The 21478-nt window shown below is 34.5% G+C and overlaps 1 non-coding gene across 1 annotated transcript; it reads left to right on the top strand.

Annotated features, from left to right (window-relative positions):
- Window positions 1–6702: 6702 nt before the first annotated feature.
- LOC121213042 (small nucleolar RNA R71) lies at window positions 6703–6809 on the top strand. Its single transcript, XR_005908411.1, has one exon. It is a non-coding gene; the product is annotated as a small nucleolar RNA R71 (small nucleolar RNA).
- The last annotated feature ends 14669 nt before the right edge of the window (window positions 6810–21478 follow it).

The following is a 21478-nucleotide window of genomic DNA, read 5'->3' as shown; positions in this document are numbered from 1 at the left end:
CGACTTTCTACCCTCCGTCCCCCCTTTGATTCTCTTTTCCTGTGTTTTTATAGACTTTGGAATGCCCAAAATAGCCCAAAATTAGCATTTTCCAAATAGAATTAGACTTGGGCTCGACAGGGACACCGCCGTGTGCCATGCCCGTGCGAAGGTGCTCAAGCCGTGTGTAATTCAGAATTGGTTTTAGTCGACATGACCATGATACACGGGCGTGTGGCCTGCCCATGTGTCTCACATGGGCATGTGGTTACCTGTATGAAAGTGCCTAGGCCGTGTGAAATACTGAGATAAGCCCATTTTGTCTGTTTTTGGCCCGTTTCTTGCTCTTTTCACCTTTCTATGCTCACCTAAGTATAAAACATGAAATTAAAGGATTAGTAGCATCAAATTCACTAAATCTTATGATAAATCATCCAAAAATATGCCAAGCATGGGGTAAAAATATGTATATGTTATGGTTTATCAATACCCCCACATTTAAGCATTTGTTTGTCTTCAAGCAAAATCCTCAACTCATAATTAAAATAAATTCTTCTCAACTTATAATTCTCATCAATAATGGTTCAAATTATCCACAAATAATCATACATTGAGAATTCAACTAAAAGAACATCAAAGTTTCAAACGATCCAAGTTGAGCATTTTAATCATAAAATTATAGGTATCTCCCATTATCTAAATGATTACCTTTAATTCCAAATTGACAAGAGTTGACATCCTCACTAAAGATTCACTCAAATCACTCGAAGTATTTAAGGTTTAATAATTAAGCACTTAAAAGTCAAATATGAAAACTTATTACCATAGGCTTACATGAAAATCAAATCTCCACCACTATAAATGAGATGATACACAAATCAAGAGGTCTTTAACAGGGTTGTAATGGGGTTTGGGTTAAAGGTGTGGATAAAGGCTGAAAAAAAGAGTTAGAATCTAGATTAATTTAATAAATTACCCAACTTAGAAGAATAAAGCTAATTACTGAATTACAAACAAGTGCCAGAATTAAAACTTTCCAAAATGAAGTGAACTTTCCCTCAATATAATAACTTTAACTTATCCAAGCTCTTTAAAACAATATGTAATTGAATGAATATAAAAATATAGGTTTTTTTTAAGAATAAGAAAATAATGGAAAGTACATAATAATTCAACAATTGAAATGGACGAAAATAGTTAGGTAACTAATCAAATCAAATCTCGATAAAAAGGGAGTCAATAAAAAGGGAGAAATTCTTAACGAATCAAAAAGGGTTAAGTCGTGGGCTAACATTAAGAGGAAAATTAAGAAACAATGGTTAAGGCCCAAAGGGGTTTACTAAGGGTCAAATATGTGGGTAGGCTTTTTATGGAGCAAGTGGGTTAAAACCTATGTGCCTTTATCATCTCAGTAGATCAAATCAAAGGTGTGGTCTTGACATGCATAATCGAAGCAAGTTCTAGAATAACAAATCAATATTGACATACTCATAACCAATAAAATAAGTGAGCAGGAGAGATATATGCTCTAAAAGGCTCAAAATCTCATGAAAATTATGGGTATTTGATGTCAATCTTGTAAATTCATAACTTCAAGATAATACCTCAATTCAGGGAAACAACCTAGCAATTTTAATTCTCAAAAGTCAATTTATCATGCTTGATGCTCTAATTTCTTTAAAGTTTAAACAATCAATGCACATTTCCCTATGGTTAAATTCAAACATATCAATAAAAAACATAAATCAATCAAAATTCATTCTAATAGTGATATGAGGAAGTTAATTGAGAACAAGACCATATTCAGGGATTTTCAAAGAATCATATAAATAACCTCCCCACACTTAAGATGTACATTGTCCTTAATGTACAAAGATAGATAACAATAGAAACATAATATCATAAGAGAGAGAGAGAAGCGAAACTGCCCTGAATTGTTAGATGGAATCCTTGGAATAATAAAAGTGAAAATTGTAGATATGACCAATGAAAGGCATGATTCTGAGTTACTAATAAGAAAATAAACACAACTGTGAAAGAGAATGAAGGGATTACTTGATAATAACCATAAAGATAAACATAGTTCAAAATATAAAACATAAGTATTTAAAATTAAATAAAAGAAAAATAAAATTAAAATTAAAAAATAATAAAATAAATAGACTCAAAGGTCCTCATTATCGGATGCCTCGTGGGTCGACCGTGTTGAAGGAGAGATGTGAATGTGGTGGCAAATCTGTCGAAGAGTGGCATCGATGCTGTCGAAGCGCTCAAAACATTGCTGTTCAAAGTGAGTGAGTCACTCGGATATTCTGTCAAGGTGGTAGCAGCGGGGCATTGACTCTGTGATGGTGGTGAAGGTAGGTCCTCATGAATAGGAATGACATTATCAATAATGTCCTATAGATCATCTTGACCATTAGAGTGGACGAGTCTATACTGAGGGGGTCGAATCCACGGCGTCGTTCTATCATCCTCATGTGGATCATACTAGAAATTATTTGAGGAGACATCTGACCTACTAGTATGAGTGTCGATGACATCTTTGGAGGGTCGAAGAGGCCAAAGTGCCGAGCGAAACGAGTCACGTAAGGGCCGAGAAAGATGTGGCCCTTCTTATGGCGTTTAATTTGGTTGCGGCAAGCGAGTACGATGAATATGATAAATCAAACACATGTCCGGTAGTAGGGCATGAATATACCCTAGGGCCGGAAAGAGGTATGTCGCCTTCAAGCGACTCTCGTCATAGTTAGTTAGTCCACCCATGAGCTTAGTCCAACATCGCGAAGGTGAGTAATGAATATGTCTATAAAGCTAAAGGAAGTCCTCGACACTCATGAACTCCTCTATGTAAAGTCCCAAAGCAGCACCGAACTCTGGGACGCTCTTGTGCCGCACCGTCCCGCCAAGGCGAAAGGTGATAGTGCTAGACTCGTCATAGACTGACATGACCTGCTGGACTGAAAATGTGACGCCGAACTCTTAGGTGAGTTCTGAGTAGGTGGGCTCGATGATGGTGAAGAACCTATCCCACGGGGTTGTAGTAATAATCGCACGCACATCATCAGCCAAATAGACCTGATCTAGCGCGACCCAATCAATACAACGACCCAAACCGAGGGATCGTATGCTGAGAAGCTGATATAAATCCTTCTGGTTGCTCGATGGAAATTGGAGCAAAGAGTGGCGAGTTGAGGCTGAAGCGTTCGAGGAGGTTGCACCTGGGCCGTTCCGCTTTTTCGAAGCGAGGACGGTGACTTTGGTCTTTCCGCGTGTGTTCGTCGTAATAAATCTGTAATAAAATGATAATTAAGGAATCAATATAGTAATAAATTTGCAACAGTTAGGTTTAGCTGAACAATTTTGGCCTAGTGAAAAACAGAATGCTGCTCTACAGTGTAAAACTAAATAATTGATCAAATGACTAATAAATTAGCAAGAATAATATGAATAAAAGCAAGAAGAAGCTGATCAGGAAGCAATGTAATATTCTATCCAAAAAAATACTCAGTAAACTAAGACAAGGAAAGAAATACAAAAATAATTCTTAATAGGAACACTAGGAATACTATCATGGAATAAATTTAACTCTATAAAGATAAAATTATGCAAAACAGACATATCTAATGAATTGAACAATAAAAAGAATAATAGTAAATGCAAATAAAACAAAAACAAAATAGTAATAGTAATATCTAAAAATGAATAAGACAAATAAAATTTATAATAAGAATAATGATGTTAGTATTAATAAAAAGAGAGGGGCAAAAGGGGAAACCGAAAGTGGCGGTCGGAGGTACGGCTGGAAGGGTGGGCCGTGCGGTGATGCGTGAGGGAGAGGGGGTGAGGTTTGAGGCCGAATGAGGGAGAGAAGGAAAGGATTAGGTTGAGAGAGGAGCTGCGTCGTGAGGGAAGAAGGGAAAGAGGAGGAAAAGAAAGAAAAAAAGAGAGGAGAGAAAGAAGAGGAAAAGAAAGGGAAGGAAAGGGAAAGAAGGGGTGGGGAAGGATGAAAAGAAAAGAAAAAAAAGTAAGGCAAAGGAAAAAGAAAGAGGGGAGAGGATATGAGGGGTGGCCGGATGGTGGGGGTGAGGTGTTGAGGCGGCTAGGGTTGGGGAAGAAGACAAAAGAAAGGGTTAGGGTTTGGGGGGGTTTTAAAATAGACACGGTCGTGTAACGGTCCGTGTTGCGCCACACGGCCATGTGCTCAAGTTTAGCCCGTGTTCGTCACGAATATTTAATGCCCATTCGCCACACGACCTTAGACATGTCCATGTATCCAAGCCGTGTGTCTCACACGGCCGTATCGCACGACCATGTGATATGTTGTTCGCTTCTCCCATACCTGTATTGTCTCCCACACGTCTGTGTGTCTGTACACACGGCCGTGTGCTTAACCCGTGGAGCCCTCTGACTTTTTAAAATTCAAAAATTAAGCTCCAGGTTTTACACGGCCTAGGACACGCTCATGTGTCCAGGCCGTGTGCTTCCCACGACCGTGTCGCACGGTTGTTTGGATTTATCACCGGCCGCGTGTGTGTCAATTTTTGGGACATTTCAGCCCTATTTCCACACGGCCAAGGACACGTCCGTGTGTCTAGGCTGTGTGGGTCATTGTACCTACATAAAAACACGAAAAATAGATAAAATAAATGGGTTAACAGTGTTGGTGTTCGAGTTTCCTCCTGAGAAGTGCTTATTTAAAGTCTAAGCTCGACTTACCTCATATTTGCTCGGTCATGGTGGTTCGAGGAGTTGAAACTCCTCATTTTTGCTATCAAATCTTATCAAAATAAGGTTTTAGACGAGTATTATTTACCTTACAAGTGCTGAATTTGGAATGAGTTACCTCAACTGTACCGTCTGGGGAAACGTTGAGTACCGCAAGAAGGATTGCTCCATTAGGTTCAGAAGTTGCAACACGAGGGTTTGCTTCATCTAACAGTACTTTTTCTCCAACCTTAAGTTAATTCGATTCACCTTTAAGTTTGTCATGGCATTGCCTTAATTCATCGTGTATTCTCAGTTTCTCTTTAACCTATGTTCGCCATTCATCTAGTTCCTCGATCTGTAGCCTTCGCTCTTCATAGATGGTCTTGTATTTACATGGACTGGAACGTGGCTCATTTGTACTCCTTGAAAGCTTGTCCTGTAAAGAGGGTTGAACAACAAGGTTACTCACATTAAAAGAACTTATGTAATCATCTCGATCACTAGTCTTTCTGATAGAATCATGAGCTTGGAGTTTAATCATGTCATCGCCTACCTGAAGCATTAACTCACCTGTACTGACATCAATAATAGTCCTAGCAGTTGCTAAAAAGGGTTGTCCTAAAATTAAAGGAATATCACTGTCCTCTTCCATGTCTAAAACAACAAAGTCTTCTGGGAATATGAATTTTTCAATCTTAACGAATACGTCCTCAACAATACCTCTAGGAAATCTAATAGTTTTATCTGCCAATTGTATACTTATCCTAGTTTGTTTAGGTTTCCCAATACCTAGTTGTCTAAACATTTTATAGGGCATGACATTTATACTTGCCCCTAAATCGGCTAAAGCATTCAACATTTAAACTACTAATTAAACAAGGAATAGTAAAACTCCCTGGATCATTTAACCTTTTGGGTAGTTTATTTTCTAGAATAGCTAAGCAGATTGCATTTAACTCTACATATGATGACTCATCTAACTTCTGTTTGTTTGATAAAAGCTCCTTTAAAAATTTAACTGCATTTGGCATCTGTGAAAGAGCTTCAATAAACGGTAAGTTAATATGTAATTTTTTTAATAATTTAAGGAATTTACTGAATTGTTTGTCATTGTGGTCTTTCATTATCGCATTGGGGTATGACAGACGAGGTTTATACTCTTCGCTTACCAGTTTCTGTTTATCATTGCTTACATCAACCTTACCTTTATCTACCACATTGTCTTGCCTCGGTTTCAGTTCATCTTCAACTAACCCTCCATCATTGTGCACAGTAATGGCATGAAATTGCTCTCTTGGGTTAGTTTCAGTGTTACTTGGTAGGTTACCTTGTGGTCGTTTAGAGATCAACTTAGGAAGCTACCCTATTTGAGTTTCGAGCCCTTGAATCGATGCTTACTGATTCTCAAGTGCTGTTTTAGTATTCTGAAAGTGAGTTTCTGACACCGAGATGAATTTTGTAAGAATCTCTTCAAGGTTCGATTTCTTCTCTTGTTGGTAAGGTGGTTGTTGAAAACTTGGAGGATGTTGTGGCCTTTTATTCTTTTGGCCTTCCCATGAGAAATTTGGGTGGTTCCTCCAATCTGCATTCTAAGTGTTACTGTAAGGATTATTTTGAGGTTGAGGATTATTACCCATATAATTCATTTGCTCGTTCTCCATATTAGGGCTATAGGGTGGGTATTCCGAATTGCTCATTCCACCTCCACTTGCATCGCACTGCATTATTGGATGTACTTGCGTAGAACCAAATAAACCATCAACCTTTTTATTCAAGAGTTCTACCTGATTTGAAAGCATAGCAACTGAGTCGACGTTAAAAACACCAACTGCTTTGGTTGGCTTTGTCCTCATGACTTGCCACTAATAATTGTTCAGTGACATTTCTTCTATGAACTCATAAGCCCCTTCAGGTGTCTTATTATTGATGGTTCCACCGGCAGCTGCGTTGATCATTTGTCTAGTTGAGGGATTCAAATTGTTGTAGAAAGTTTGAACCTGTAGCCAAAGAGGTAACCCATGGTGAGGGCACCTTCTCAATAAATCTTTGTATCTCTCCCATGCGTTATAAAGTGTTTCTAAATCCATTTGTACAAAAGAAGAGATATCATTCCTCAATTTAGCCGTTTTAGCCTGCGAGAAATATTTAAGTGAAAATTTTTGGTCATTTGTTCCCAAATAGTGATTGACCCTCGTGGTAACGAGTTCAACCACTGTTTAGCCTTATTCCTTAATGAAAAGGGAAATAACCAAATGTGAATGACATCATCAGAAATGCCATTTATTTTGAAAGTATCATAGAACTCTAAGAAGTTGGCCAAATGAGTATTTGGGTCTTCATCCTGCAAACCATCAAACTGAAAAAGTTGTTGAATCATTTGTATAGTGTTAGGTTTCAGTTCAAAATTATTTGCAGCAATTGTAGGTCTAACAATACTCGATTTAACCCTCATTAATTTGGCTTAGCATAGTCGTACATAATACGAGGAGCAGGATTCTGATTCATTGGATTTGCGGTAACCACAAGAGGCAGCGAATTATTTTGATTTTCAGCCATCTCTTCAATATGAGTGGTGTCGTCCTCGTGCTCTTCCTCTATATACCGTAAACTTCGCCTTATTTCTCTACGATTTCTATAAGCTGTGCTTTCAATTTTGCTGTCAAAAAGTAGAGGTCCTGACGGGTTTCTTCAGTCATAAATTATAAAAACTTGCCGGAAGTAAATAAAAGAAAAGTTAGTAATTAGAAGAAAAACAAAATTAAAGTGAAATAAAAATAAAAATGGCTAAAGTAATAAAAATTAAGTGTTCCTAATATCTTAATTCCCGGCAACAACGCCAAAAACTTGATGGTCACTAAACTAACTAAAAATTCGACTAAGGCAAGCGCACATATCAAATAGCAGTATAGTTATGGTAAGACCGGAAATATCGTATCCACAAGGACTAAAAGTACTAGTAATTACTATCTTTTTATTATCTAGCTTAAGAATTAAAGGGATGTTTTTAAACTAAGATAGACTATCTAATTAACTAAGAACACGAAAAAGATTAAAGTTAGAAAATGCTTTTGGAAAACTGATGAAGAAGTCAATACCCAAGGAAAAATTCACCTAGACTTCACTTATTACCTTTGAATTAGACGATTTATTCACTTGACTTAATTCGTAGAAATTCCTGATTTATGCTAATATTTCTCTCGATACTGAAAACAATTGACTCTAGGTTGATTAATAGAAATATCTTTCTAATTAAAGCCCCTATTGTCGCATTAATTCGATCTATGGATTCCCTTATTAGATTTGACTCTAATCCGACAGATTTATGTCGTCCTATGTCTAGGATTGCATGCAACTCTGTTTAATTATGGAAGATCTACTTTTAAACAGGGACTTTTGCTCCACTGAATAAGCACATCAGACTTGAATTAATATCCTGGAATATTAAAACAAGGATTAAAACTCATAACTAAGAATAAGAAAAGTATTTATCATATAACTCAAATAATAGTAAGATCTGTTTTAGGCTTCATCTCCCCTAGGTATTTAAGGAGTTTAGTTCATAATGATAGGGGAAAACATCTCAAAATTGGGAAAACAACAGAGCATAAAGAAATTCAAAGAACTTTTAAGGAAATTGAATGGAGATATTCAGTCTTGAAGTAGATCCTACTTCCGAGCTGATTCCTATGGCTGTCTTCGAGTATTTTCTGCTTTCTACCCTTTGTCCCCCCTTTGATCCTCTTCTCCGATGTTTTTATAAACTTTGGAATGCCTAAAATAGCCCAAAATTGGCCTTTTCTGAATAGAATTAGACTTGGGCTCGATAGGGACACAGCCATGTGCCATGCCCGTGTGAAGGTGCTCAAGCTTTATGTAATTTTGAGTTGGTTTTAGTTGGCACGACCATGACACACGGGAGTGTGGCCTACCCGTGTGTTTCACACGGGCGTGTGGTTTACCTGTGTGAAAGTGCCTAGGCCATGTGAAATACTAAGATAAGCTCATTTTGTCTGTTTTTGGCCCGTTTCTTGCTCTTTTCACCTTCTAATGCTCACCTAAGTATAAAACATGAATTTAAAGGATTAGTAGCATCAAATTCACTAAATCTTATGATAAATCATCCAAAAATATGCCAAGCATTGGGTAAAAATATGTATATATTATGGTTTATCAATGACACCGGGCGACAATTAGGAAAATTAAGCATGGGTATTTTTGTCCACACAATGACTTGTACCATATTTTTGGGCATGTTTAACCTCATTTTAGGAGGCTTGGCCAATGAGCCACTTAATTAGTTTTAGGGTTTATTTTACTTTTTATTTTATTTAAATTTATTCCTTTAAATAAATTTCGTTATTGTTGATATTGAATTCGATTTCAATCCAAGCCTTTAATTTAATAGTTTTTAGTTATTTATTTTCTTATTTTAATTGCAAAAGGAGTGATCTTCACTACTGTTAAAGGAAATTTCACTTCCGAGAACAAATCAACATCAAAATAGACTTATTTTCTTATTCCTTTATTTTATCTAATATATTTTTTTGTATATTAAATATGAGTTTAGGGATTATTGCATCTATATCCAGGAGTAGCTAATTTCCTTAGGGAGATTAACGAATGAATGTGTGACTAATTAATGAATGAATTAGGGTTTAAATCCGAGTTAGTTGGTTTAAATTATGTGCGATTAAACCTTAAGAAATGATGGCCCTAGGAAGTAATTTAGGATAAATGAGATCAAGAGATAAATTTACCGAGTAAATCTTAATTTATCCCGGTCAAGAAAGTGAGGCCGAGAGGTAACATGTATTGGTCAATTAGTTAATTAGTTAGAGGTCGAGAGGTAATAACTGGTTAATTAATAGCTAACTCGATAAAACCTGAGTTCTGAAGTAAATTTGGGACACTAAAGTGAATTGATCTCCTGACTATTTTATTGGATTTAAATTCGATTGTTAATTGGTTTATTTTAGATAATTTTAGGTTAATTTAATTAATTACTGTTATTTGGTTTTTCATAATACAATTTTAAATAAGTACTATTTAGCCCTATTAGTATAGAAAGTTAATTTAAGTTTAATTTAACCTCCCTTGGGTACGATCCTTGAAATACTACTCTGAGTATTTCGTTGTAACTTTATTTACTATATTACAATTTGACCAGTATACTTGTGGACATCATTGTTTAATTATATATTTATTTGCTGTAGTATTTCAAGTCCAGACGTTCGCATGTCTGGCGGTAGTCAGTCGTGTAACCAATAGATACCATGGGAAAAACTAAGTGACCTAATCTACAGTACTCACATAAGCGTGTGTCCAGCCTGTATGACATTTTGAAATTGTGTGCTTCTAAATATTCCTATTTTTCAACAAGCACACGGTCGTGTCACCAGCGGTGTGTGACACATAGTCGTGTGCCAACTCATGTGGTGCAAAAATGTACCTTTTTGTGCAAGTTATCAAAATCAATCTTTTAAATAGGGAAACCAAAAACACCTATAAACTTTTATAACCTATAGAAAACATACCAAAACATAGCATCTAATAAGCCCTATTCATCTAACCAATATGTCTCAATGGCACCACCGCAATTCAAGGATCTTAATTCACAACAAATCGTTCAATTAATCTTGTATTATTCATGCTATGCAAGTTATGGACCAAAACATACCATTTCCAAATGCCATAAACTTGATTGCCATTTCATATACTAACACCACGTTTGGTTCACTGAAATGGAATAGGGTTGTAATGTAATAGAGATGTAATGGAATAGAGTTGTAATAAAAAATTCAATTGTTTGATTGAATGAAATGGAATAGAACTGTAATAGTATTCTTGTGTTTGATTGAATGGAATAAAGATTGTAATAGTATATGAAGAAAGTTGAGATGACCAAAGTACCCTTAACAAAAAAATTTTAAGCAGATGTTTATTGCTATTGTTATTAAATTTTAATTGGATTATTATTACATATAATTTAATAAAAATAAAAATAAATAATTTAATCATATTTTAATATAATTATTAAATATAATTTAATAAAATATATAATTTAATAATTATGTTTTTATTTTTGTAAAATAATTATATTCTACATCCAACAATTACATTACAAGCACACATCATAGTCATCAATTTGTGTTATGCCACTCTAGAAACAGTGTGATGACACTTGGAAAATAACTAATAATTCATATTAGGGACTTATTAATTGATCGAGTCATGAGGCATCCACTCGGCTAAATGAATCTTTTTTTTCCATTGTAATCGTGTCTACTATCTCCCCATTGTTGCTTTGTTACGTAACCCATATTCACAATGATATAATTATTTAGACCAACATTGGAGACGTCTCCTTTAAAGTCCTCTAAATTTGTTGACTTGGCCTTGAAAGAATAAAGATAAAAAATGTGGGTACTAAAGGATGATTGATTTCCAAATGCACCACTCTATTTCGTTTGTTGTGTGTTTGATTGTAACAACAAAGGGTTGCCTAAGGAAACATGTAGAGTATTACACGAGCCACCAACTGCCACTCTGGCATCTTGAAAATTCGGATCATTAATGCGATTAAATTATCCACAGCCAAGCACAACTAAAAATTCAGGCCCGTTTGCTAGGCTCGGGCCCGACTTGGCTGAAAAAATGGGCCTAAAATTTTGTCCAAGCCCAACCCAAATAAAAATGCTAAAACCCGGGCCCGACTCGGCCTGTCCATATTAATTTTTATATTATTTTTTATATAATTTAAAAAAATATATAATACATCAAAAATACTAAAAACATCAAAATAAATATTTCTCAACAAATTGAAAATAAATTTTAAAAAATATATACACTTAAATAACACTAACATAGATGCAATTTAACAAGCAAATGTCTTTAAAATAATAACAAAATTAACAATAAAATAAGTTTTATACAATATCTAAACAATAACAACAAAATAATAGCAACATAATAGTAAATTAGTAGCAAAATAAGGAGAAAACAACAAGAAAAGAATTTTAAGAAAAGAATTTTTTTGTCCTTTAGTGGATTTGCGCCGGCCGGGCTTAGGCCAAAAATGCCTTACCCGAGGCCCAGCCCACTTTTTAAACAGGCCTCATTTTTTTGTCCAAGCCCATTTTTAGGGCCTATATTTTTTCCCAAACCCTCCCATATTTCGAGCGGGCCTTTGAGCCTGGCCGGGTGGCCCGCCCATGATCAGGTCTAGCTGGGCTGTTGATCTGCCACAATTCGATGTGGCAAATTAAGGTTTTTTCGTTGCTTGATTATGTTTTAAGATAAGTTTGATGGATTAAGGGAATTATGCGGAGGGGAGCTATTTCATTTTATTGATAAGCTTTCTCACTAGTTTGGTTTTGTCAAAAAAAAAATTCCAAGGCGGGAGATTGTTGAGGCAAGTGTTTTGAGGTCGTTGATTTAGTAGAGAACTAATTAAAGCATAAAAAGAAATAGTGGGGAAAGATAATAAAAATTCATTAACCAAGCTGTCTTTATATACATGACTCAAGTAACAAACTCAACCAAATTTTGGCTTCTTATTCCTACTAATAAGCTAACAATCTCCCTTAGAATTAGTCATCTTAATGATAAAAAGACTTTGCAGCCCTTGAGACTAAGTTCGCTCCTAAGAAACTCAAATCGAATAACATGGAAAGACTTACTAAAAAATATTTGTCATCTAGTCCTCTGATATGCAATAATCCAGCTTCTTCAAATTTTTATGTATTCATTTTCTATGAATTCCTTCTCATCTAGTGCAACTTCAAGAGCTGCCTTTAGTTGTTTCCTAGTCTGCAATTCCATCGTTAGGTCATCTAGATCAAAATTCCACAATTTAAAATCATCACCAAGTGCTCCAAAAAATTCATGAGAGTGGCCAAAGTCTTTCATCCATGGTTTTGTGTTGTCATTATACTTATGATTAACACCATTTATGGTTTGATTACCAAATCTTCTCACAGCCAATAATTCCTCTTCAAATTTGCATTTTGCACTAAAAGCCTGATGATCTCACCAACTAAATTCTAAAACTCAACAGAAGTTCCAGATGCCAATTCTTCTGTATATGATGCTTTTTCAGTCAGTTTTTGAGTTTGGAAACATAACCCACTATTCTCCTCGAAAAGTTGCATATGTTTCAGTTTTAGTTTTGCATTCTCGATCTCTTGAGATTGAATTTTTTTCGTACCTCATCAGCATGTTCTTCATATATTCCATATGCAGAAGATGATAGTTTATCATCAAAGAGAGATGCCAACTGCTGCTCTAAGAGAGTTACCTTTGCTTGCAATTTCTCATTCTCAAAACAATCGTTTTGTAGTTTTTCTTGCAGGATATGATTATTTACTGATTTTATCTCAAGATCAAAACTCTTTTCATTACATTGTGTCATCAATTTCATAACTATTTGCTTCTTTTCAAAAATGATGCATTAGAAATTGAAGTTTTCCCACTCTCGATTATGTGTTGCTCTAAAGCTCTCATATGATTCCTTTTTTCTTGAATCTCTTTTCTAAATTTTGAAGCTAGGATTTCAAGCTATTAGGATCATTTGCAGACTGGTCCAGTAGGTGTTTCAGGGTACTAGTGCTAAATGCAATCTCTCTACCAGGGACCTTAACTTGCCCAACAAGAAAGTTCATTTGATTTGATGACATTCCTCCCTGAAAATTGGATGTCACTTGCTCCTCTTTGAATGGATTCAATAAGAAACTCTTCATCTACATCTTGATGCTAAACAATTCATTGCCACTAGAGAAAAGGATCAGACACTTCCTTTTTCAAACATCACCTTAAATCCCTTCTCTACCAAATGCCCCACACTCAATAAGTTTTGATCAATCTCAGGTACAAATAGAACATCTGAGATCAACTTAGTCTAGCAAAACTCTCTATTGCCACTGTACCTTTTCCCTTCACTTCTAAGTATTCTCCATTTCCTATCCTTACTCTCGAGTTCAATGACCTGTTAAGGTCTTTAAACAACTTTTCATCATAAGCCATGTGGTTGTTGTAACCACTATCAAGGAACCACTTGTCACATAGAATGCTTGATGAGAAGCAAGAGGCAACAAACAATTGGCCCTCTTCTTCTTTAACTGCAGCATGTACTCCACCTTGCTGTTGATTTCTTATTTCCTTACAAAACCTATTAATGTGCCCCATCAAATTTCATCTTCTACCCTTCACATATTGCCTTCTCCAACACCTGAAATGGGGATGGTTTTGCTTTCCACAATACTTACATCAAGTTGTAACATCCCATTTTCTCTTGTACCAAAAATGGTGGTTTCAGAACCCCGTTTTTCGATGATCGAGTCAGTAAATATTTTTTTATTAATATTTACAAGTTTAATATAGAGTTATATTAAATTTTGGTTCGGTAATTTTTTGATTGAATGATTAATTATGGTACAAAGACTAAATCGTAAAAGTCAATTGCTATATATTTTTATTGGTTAAAAGGCATAAAGAGTGAATGTGCAAGGGTTTTAATGGAAGCTAGAGCTTTATAATTATAATGGATGGTTAGTGCATGCTTTTTAATCATTTATATTTTAAAATTTTAGTTAAAATAAATGTTAAGGTTAATTAAAACATAAAATGAGAAAGAAAAAAAACATCATCATCTTATTTTGTTTATCTTCCACCAAAAGCTCAAAGGAAAAAAGAACCAAACCACAATTGTTGAATGTTTTAACCGTTCAACCCTTGCATGTTGATGATCGTTTTACGAAACACTAAACTAGACTACGATCACGACAAAAGCAAGCGTACATATCAAATGGTAGTAAAGCTATGGTGAGTCCAGAATATCGTATCCACAAGGACTAAAAGTACTAGTATTAACTATCTTTCTATTATTTAACCTAAAATATAAGAGATTTGTTTTAATGTAAAATTAACTAACTAATTAAATGCTAAATGCGACAGAGAGTGAAGAAAATAATCGAATGAACCAATACTAAAGACAATATCCAAGGAAGAATCCACCTAGACTTCACTTATTATTCTGACTCTGAATCAAACTATTTATTCACTTGTTTTGATCCGTAGAAATCCTTAAATTATGTTAATATCTCTTTCGAGACTAAGAACAACTAACTCTAGGTTGATTAAATGAAATCTCTTTCTAATTAAAAGCCCTATTGTCGCATTAACTCGATGTATAGATTCCCTTATTAGATTTGACTCTAATCCGGCAGATTTATGTCGTCCTATCTCTAGCATTGCATGCAACTCTGCTTAATTATGGTAGAACTACTCTTAAACAGGGACTTTTGCTACACTGAATAAGCACATCAACTTGAATTAATATCCTGAAAATATTAAAACAAGTATTAAGAACACATAATTAAGAATAAGAACAAGTATTCCTTCTTAGGTTTCATCTTCCCTAGGTATCTAGGGAATTTAATTCATACTATAAAAGGAAGACATCTCAAATTTAGAAAAACAACAAGACATGAAAAACCCAAATAAACTTTGAGAGAAATTTGAATGGAGATATTCAATCTTGACGTGGATCTACTTCTGAGACGATTCCAACAGCTCCCTTCGAGTAATTTTTTCTTTCTGCTCTGTGTGCCCCCTTTAGGTCCACTTCTAATGTGTTTATATAGACCTTAGAATGCTTAGAAACCCTAAAAATTGGCTTTTTTCGCGTATTTGAGAAACTGGGAGTAATATCGACACGGGTTGTTACATGGGGGTGTGGCTAGCCCGTGTGGCTCACACGGGCGTATGCTCTGCTCGTGTGGAAGTAGTCTTGGCTGTGTGGATCTTTAAATCAGCCCGTTTTGTCCCTTTTTGGCCCGTTTTTTGCTCCTTTTGTTCCCTTATGCTCTTCTGAGTATAAAACATGAAATTAAAGGATTAGGAGCATCTAATTCACTAATTTATATGATAAATCATCCAAAAATATACTAGGTATGGGATTAAAATGTGTTACTTTTATGGTTTATCACATGTAAGCCCTATCGAAGCCCATTTTTTCGTAAATTTTATGTTTTTGAGAGTGTTGTAGTTTAATCTAGCTAACATGTGTACTAAATTGTAAAACTTTTAGCTTTTTGAAATATTACCATTGATATTTTTTGATGCTTTTGATGTTAAATGACTTGGTTGTAAGCTTAGATATGTAGCTATTTTGTAAAGCGGAATTCGTTAGTTTTGAGTTTAAGCACTAAAATGAATATATTTCAAAATTAGCATAAAATTTATGTAAATATAGGTGCTTGAGAGCTGTATAAGGATAATATTGAAATCATATTGAAAATTAGGGTTTAAATATGAAAGATATACTTGTTTCGATTTTAGCGATTAAATTGAATAAAATGTAAAACTATAAGGAAATTGTGAAAAGTAAAATTAAGTTGACATAAATATTGAATAAGATGATTTAAGGTAATTGGCGTTGATAATAATGAATTATTGTATAGATCAAGAATTGAACCAATCAGTAGATAATCGAAGAAAAGGGAAAATTCTAGTCTATGACTCTTTTACTATTGATGTTTGTATATAGTAAGTTCATATGGTTTAGTTATTTACATATTTATAATGCTTGTGGTTGGATTGTGTATGCATAGTACTGTATGAATTTTTAATTTTCTATAAATTGGAACAAAAAGGTGAGGAAATGACTAAATTGTAAATGACCTTTTTGATATGTTTGTTGAGCCCGAATGAACCTAGGATAGGATACAATTAGCATGCCAAGAGGTTTAGTTGCGCATTTGTACGGGATTAGCGTTACGAGGCCTATTAATTTACACTATGGTGCCTACTGATTTACACTTCGGTGCCTATTACTCAGCACTTCAGTGTCTACTATTAAAGCACTTTGGTGCATACTATTGTGGTGTAGTTATCCGTGTATCAGTATATGTTATTATAGTTCATCGGGCTAATGATGTAAGAAGGAAATGTATTGTCTAATTTGATATAGTGATTAGAAATGAACGCGTTCATGTGTTTGATTGGGCAAATGATGTATTTCATTTGACAGTTTTGATAAAACGATATTGAACTGATATGTACTAGTGAATGGATGGATTATATGACTGTATAATAAATACTCACCTTAGATTGTGATATGTTGTGACAGGAAACATAGTTAAACTTGTTGTTTTGAATTGTTTAATTATGAAATAAGGTAAGTTTACTGTTTTAACACCTATGAGCTTACTAAGCATATGTAATGCTTACCTTGTTAAGTTTTCCTGTCTTATAGTTGTCTTTATGTGGAACATGAAGATCAGATTAACTCAAAGCTCACACTATCTAGCTTTAGTTTCGGTAGATTTTTTAATTTATTAAAACCCGATTATGTGGCATGTAGAATATGTTTTCAATGGTTTATATATGCAAAGTGTATACCATTTCCAAATGCTGTAACACCCCATACTCGGCCTAATTGCCAAGCCCAAATACTAGGATGTTAAATCACCGTCTCACACTAATTTTATTGTAATTATCAGAATTGAAATACATGCAATTTTGTTTTACTTTAATTACTCTAACATTTATGAGAATATCAAGTCATGCAAACTTAGTTTAGCGTTTAATCATATTAACATACGACAACAAATATAAAATGTACATATCTCAAGCATTGGGACCACTGAGAAAATTTTTCCAAAAATGTTACGTAGGTATCGATACCGCCTCTATGGTATCGATATTTCTTTTAAGTGATATTGATACCACCTGGAAAATCGATAACAAACTAATATTCTATTTCTTGCCAAATTTCAAAACATTGGAAAATATCAATACCTTTTGCAAGGTATTGATAAATACACGACGAGTATCTATACTCGGGCCAAGGTATCGATACCAAGTTTATATTCTGACTCCTTGCACTTTCAAAAACACAAAGGTATCATTCTAAAAGCCTTAATATTGATACTTCTGCTTTAGTTTACAAAAATTCAGCATATAAGAGCATTTAAATCATTTAAACTTAGTCCCTAAACATTGTTCTTTGTTCACCTAGTCACATATGCATCAAAATGTTTAAAAAATAACCAAACACCATGCCAAATTCACAAGCTTCCCAAACATACACAGTATATAAATAATCCCCAATACGTCTCAATAAACTGGTATAAAATCTACCAAATTGGCCTATCACATCGCCTTCATTCCCCAAACATAAATAAGCGTAGAACACCTACTAATAGAAGCTAAATAATAGGCTTGGATCACTCCCTTGAAGGCCACACCGTTCACAACGGCACTCAACTAAACTGCAAAGTTTAAGAAGGGAATGGGTGAGCTTAACAAGCTCAGTGAATACTCAGAGTAACCATAGTGTACACACAATATCAAGTCCATCAAAAGCATACTACAATACTTTCACAACCATATTCCATTCGAGTTAGAATTATATATTCATGTTTCATTAATTCATTTAACAATAGTTCGTCAAGACTAAAAGAATATATACATGTTATAATAACTCACAAATTTAACTTATATATTCACAAGCATTCACAAGTTATATGAAAATAACCCAATCCATAATTACGTATGCAATTTACTATGAGAACATACTAGCATTTTCATGTAACTTAAATCAACTCATTTAACATATTATTCACAATTAAAAGCATCCATCTCTTATCGTATTACCATAACATGTAAAACCATATTTAAACGATAAATTGGCATAGAAACCACATCCTTATTTAGGCATACATCATATTGCACATAAAAAAAATTTAAGAAAATTTGGCACTTGAGCTGTGAAACATAAAGTGAGTTCTATCATCACTCATTGAATAAATGGATCTCCAACACACGAACTGACTCATAGAGTCGAACATATCCCAAAAGTGAAGTATAAAGCTAGCACTTTCCAACACATCAAACATGTCCCGTTGAATAGAGCTTATCTCACATTCCCTTATCTTTCCAACATGTCCTAGGGCCTCGACGCCCAAATCAAATAAAACATATAGGTGAGTACTCACAATCCTATGGCATGCCAACTATATCCAACGGTCTAATAAAGTTACAAGGCCAAAATATCCACACCATAATTATTCATTTTTAATTACTGATTTGATACACATCATCATTATTCATATTCGTCAATTCACATCATAAACTTGTATACAATGCATGCTTATCGAATTCACATTTAATTGCACTTAAAGTGCCACAATAATTCTCATGAAGCCATCATATATCCATCAACATATGAATGCATTAAAAACCTGTTACATTAGCATTATATTCCACAATGCAACACATACATAATTATCGACTTTTGTACACTTTCACTGCATATCTTTGTATTGCTAACACAATATTATTACCGTCATTCTACATATTTAATATACCCATGATGGTCATGAAACTAACTAAAAATTCGACTAAGACAAGTGCACCTATCGAACAGTAGTATAATTATGGTGAGACCGGGAATATCGTATCCACGAGGACTAAAATTACTAGTAATTACTATCTTTTTATTATCTAGCCTAAGAATTAAAGGATGTTTTTAAACTAAAACTAATTATCTAATTAACTAAGATTACGACAGAGATTAAAGTTGGAAAATACTTTTTAGAAGACCAATGGAGAAGACAATACCCAAGGAAGAATTCACCTAGACTTATCTTATTACTTCTGAATTAGACGATTTACTCACTTGACTTAATCCATAGAAATCCCTAGTTTATTTTATTATCTCTCTTGAGACTAAAAACAACTGACTCTAGTTTGATTAATCGAAATATCTTCCTAATTAAAACCCCTATTGTCATATTAACTCGATCTATGGATTCCCTTATTAGAATTGACTCTAATCTGGTAGGTTTATGTCGTCCTATCTCTAGGATTGCATGCAACTCTACTCAATTATGAATGGTCTACTCTTAAATAGGGACTTTTGCTCCACTGAATAAGCACATCAAAAACCTAAATTAATATCCTGAAATATCAAAACAAGAATTAAAACTCACAATTAAGAATAAGAACAAGTATTTATCATATAATTCAAATAGTAATAAGCTCTGTCTTAGGTTTCATCTCCCTTAGGTATTTAGGGAGTTTAGTTCATAATAATGGAAAACATCTCAAAATTGGAAAAACAACAAAACATAAAGAAACCCAAAGAACTTCTAGGGAAATTGAATGGAGATCTTCAATCTTGAAGTAGATCCTGCTTCTGAGCTGATTCTGATGGCTATCCTTGAGTATTTTCTACCTTCTACTCTGCGTGTTCCCTTTAATCCTCTTCCAGGGTGTTTATATAGACTTTGGAATGCTTCAAAACCCTCAAAAATTATCCTTTTTCGAGTAGAATTAGACTTGGGCTCGATAGGGACACGACCGTGTGGCACACCCGTGTGCAGGTGCTCAGGCTGTGTGCAATTCTGACTTGGTTTAATGTCAACACGGCCTTGACACACGGGTGTGTGGCCTGCCCGTGTGTCACACACGGGCGTGTGGTTTACCTGTGTGAAAATGCCTAAGCCGTGTGAAACACTGAATTAGGCCCAATTTGTCCTTTTTTGGCCCGTTTCATGCTCTTTTTGCTATCCTAAGCTCTCCTGAGTATAAAACATGAAATTAAAGGATTAGGAGCATCGAATTCAATGAAACTAAGGAAAAACCATCCATAAATATGTTAAACATGGGGTAAAAAATATGTATATATTATGGTTTATCAACCCACAATACAATACAATTCACAATATTGCATCATAATAATCAATTCATAGTTATTCACATATTTGCATAATTTGCCAAACATAAAATAAGGAAAATAGAAAGCTTACACTCAAAACTTAAGATAGAGGTTTAAGCTGTTCCTAAGCTCCCAATCAACATTAAGAATCATATCTACAAGTAGCAATTTCAAACACTCACCAATTACGCTTTCGCCGAAAAATCCAAAAGCTTAAACTAGCTTTTCCTTGGTTTTCGCCTTGCTCGAAAAAGGTGTTGAATTAGCTATTCTAACCTCTCCACTGAATGACACTTTTTTCCCCTCTGAAAACACCCTTAGACTAAAATTTCTCAAGAGTTTCACTTTTTTTTCTTTTGCCATCAACAATCTTATGCTCAACCTAAAAAGAAGCAAAAAAAAAATTGAAGGCCAAAGACTCACACGCGATTCCAACCCATCATTGGAATTGCCTGGTGCTCATCAAGGCCCTACTTGTTTTGATGGTAAGTATTTTTTGCTTTCTCTTGAATAGAAAAGTAAATCAATGGCTTATAGCCATATTCATTCAAGGAGTTATCCATTTTCTACATGGTCCAAAAACAAGGTTCATAAATTGAAGCTTTCAGGTTTCATTTTTCGTTTCTAGGTTGCCATCTTATTTTATTGAATATTTGTAATTGAAAAAGGTTGAATTTTTTTCTAGGTTCAAAATGAAGAGCTTTTTCATTAGGTTATGGATTTTCAATTTATAAAACTTTCTATGTTAAGTGTTCACAAAAGTTGGGTGAACAATCACTGATCATTTCCAGAGTTGTTGAGAAGTGGGTCTAAGATTAAATTTAGTTTATCAAAAATATTGAATTAGAAGTACAAAGTTACTAATTTTTTTAAGGTGCAGAAAACCAATGAAGAAGGCTGGAAAGAACGAGCATCACTTGTGGAAGAAAATAGATTCAACTAGCTCTAGACAAAAGGAACTCAATCTTGTTAGAATTGTAAGTTTAATACCGTATGGATTTAGTATTTGAAGTTTAATGTCTATTTTTAATGATGTTTGTGTTACATTTGTTTTGTGATTCCACTGTT

This window comes from Gossypium hirsutum, chromosome A13, assembly GCF_007990345.1.
Source record: "Gossypium hirsutum isolate 1008001.06 chromosome A13, Gossypium_hirsutum_v2.1, whole genome shotgun sequence".
In the NCBI taxonomy this organism is placed as follows: Eukaryota; Viridiplantae; Streptophyta; class Magnoliopsida; order Malvales; family Malvaceae; genus Gossypium; species Gossypium hirsutum.
The sequence above is the reverse complement of the archived record's forward strand: the minus strand, read 5'-3'. Positions and strand labels throughout refer to the sequence as shown.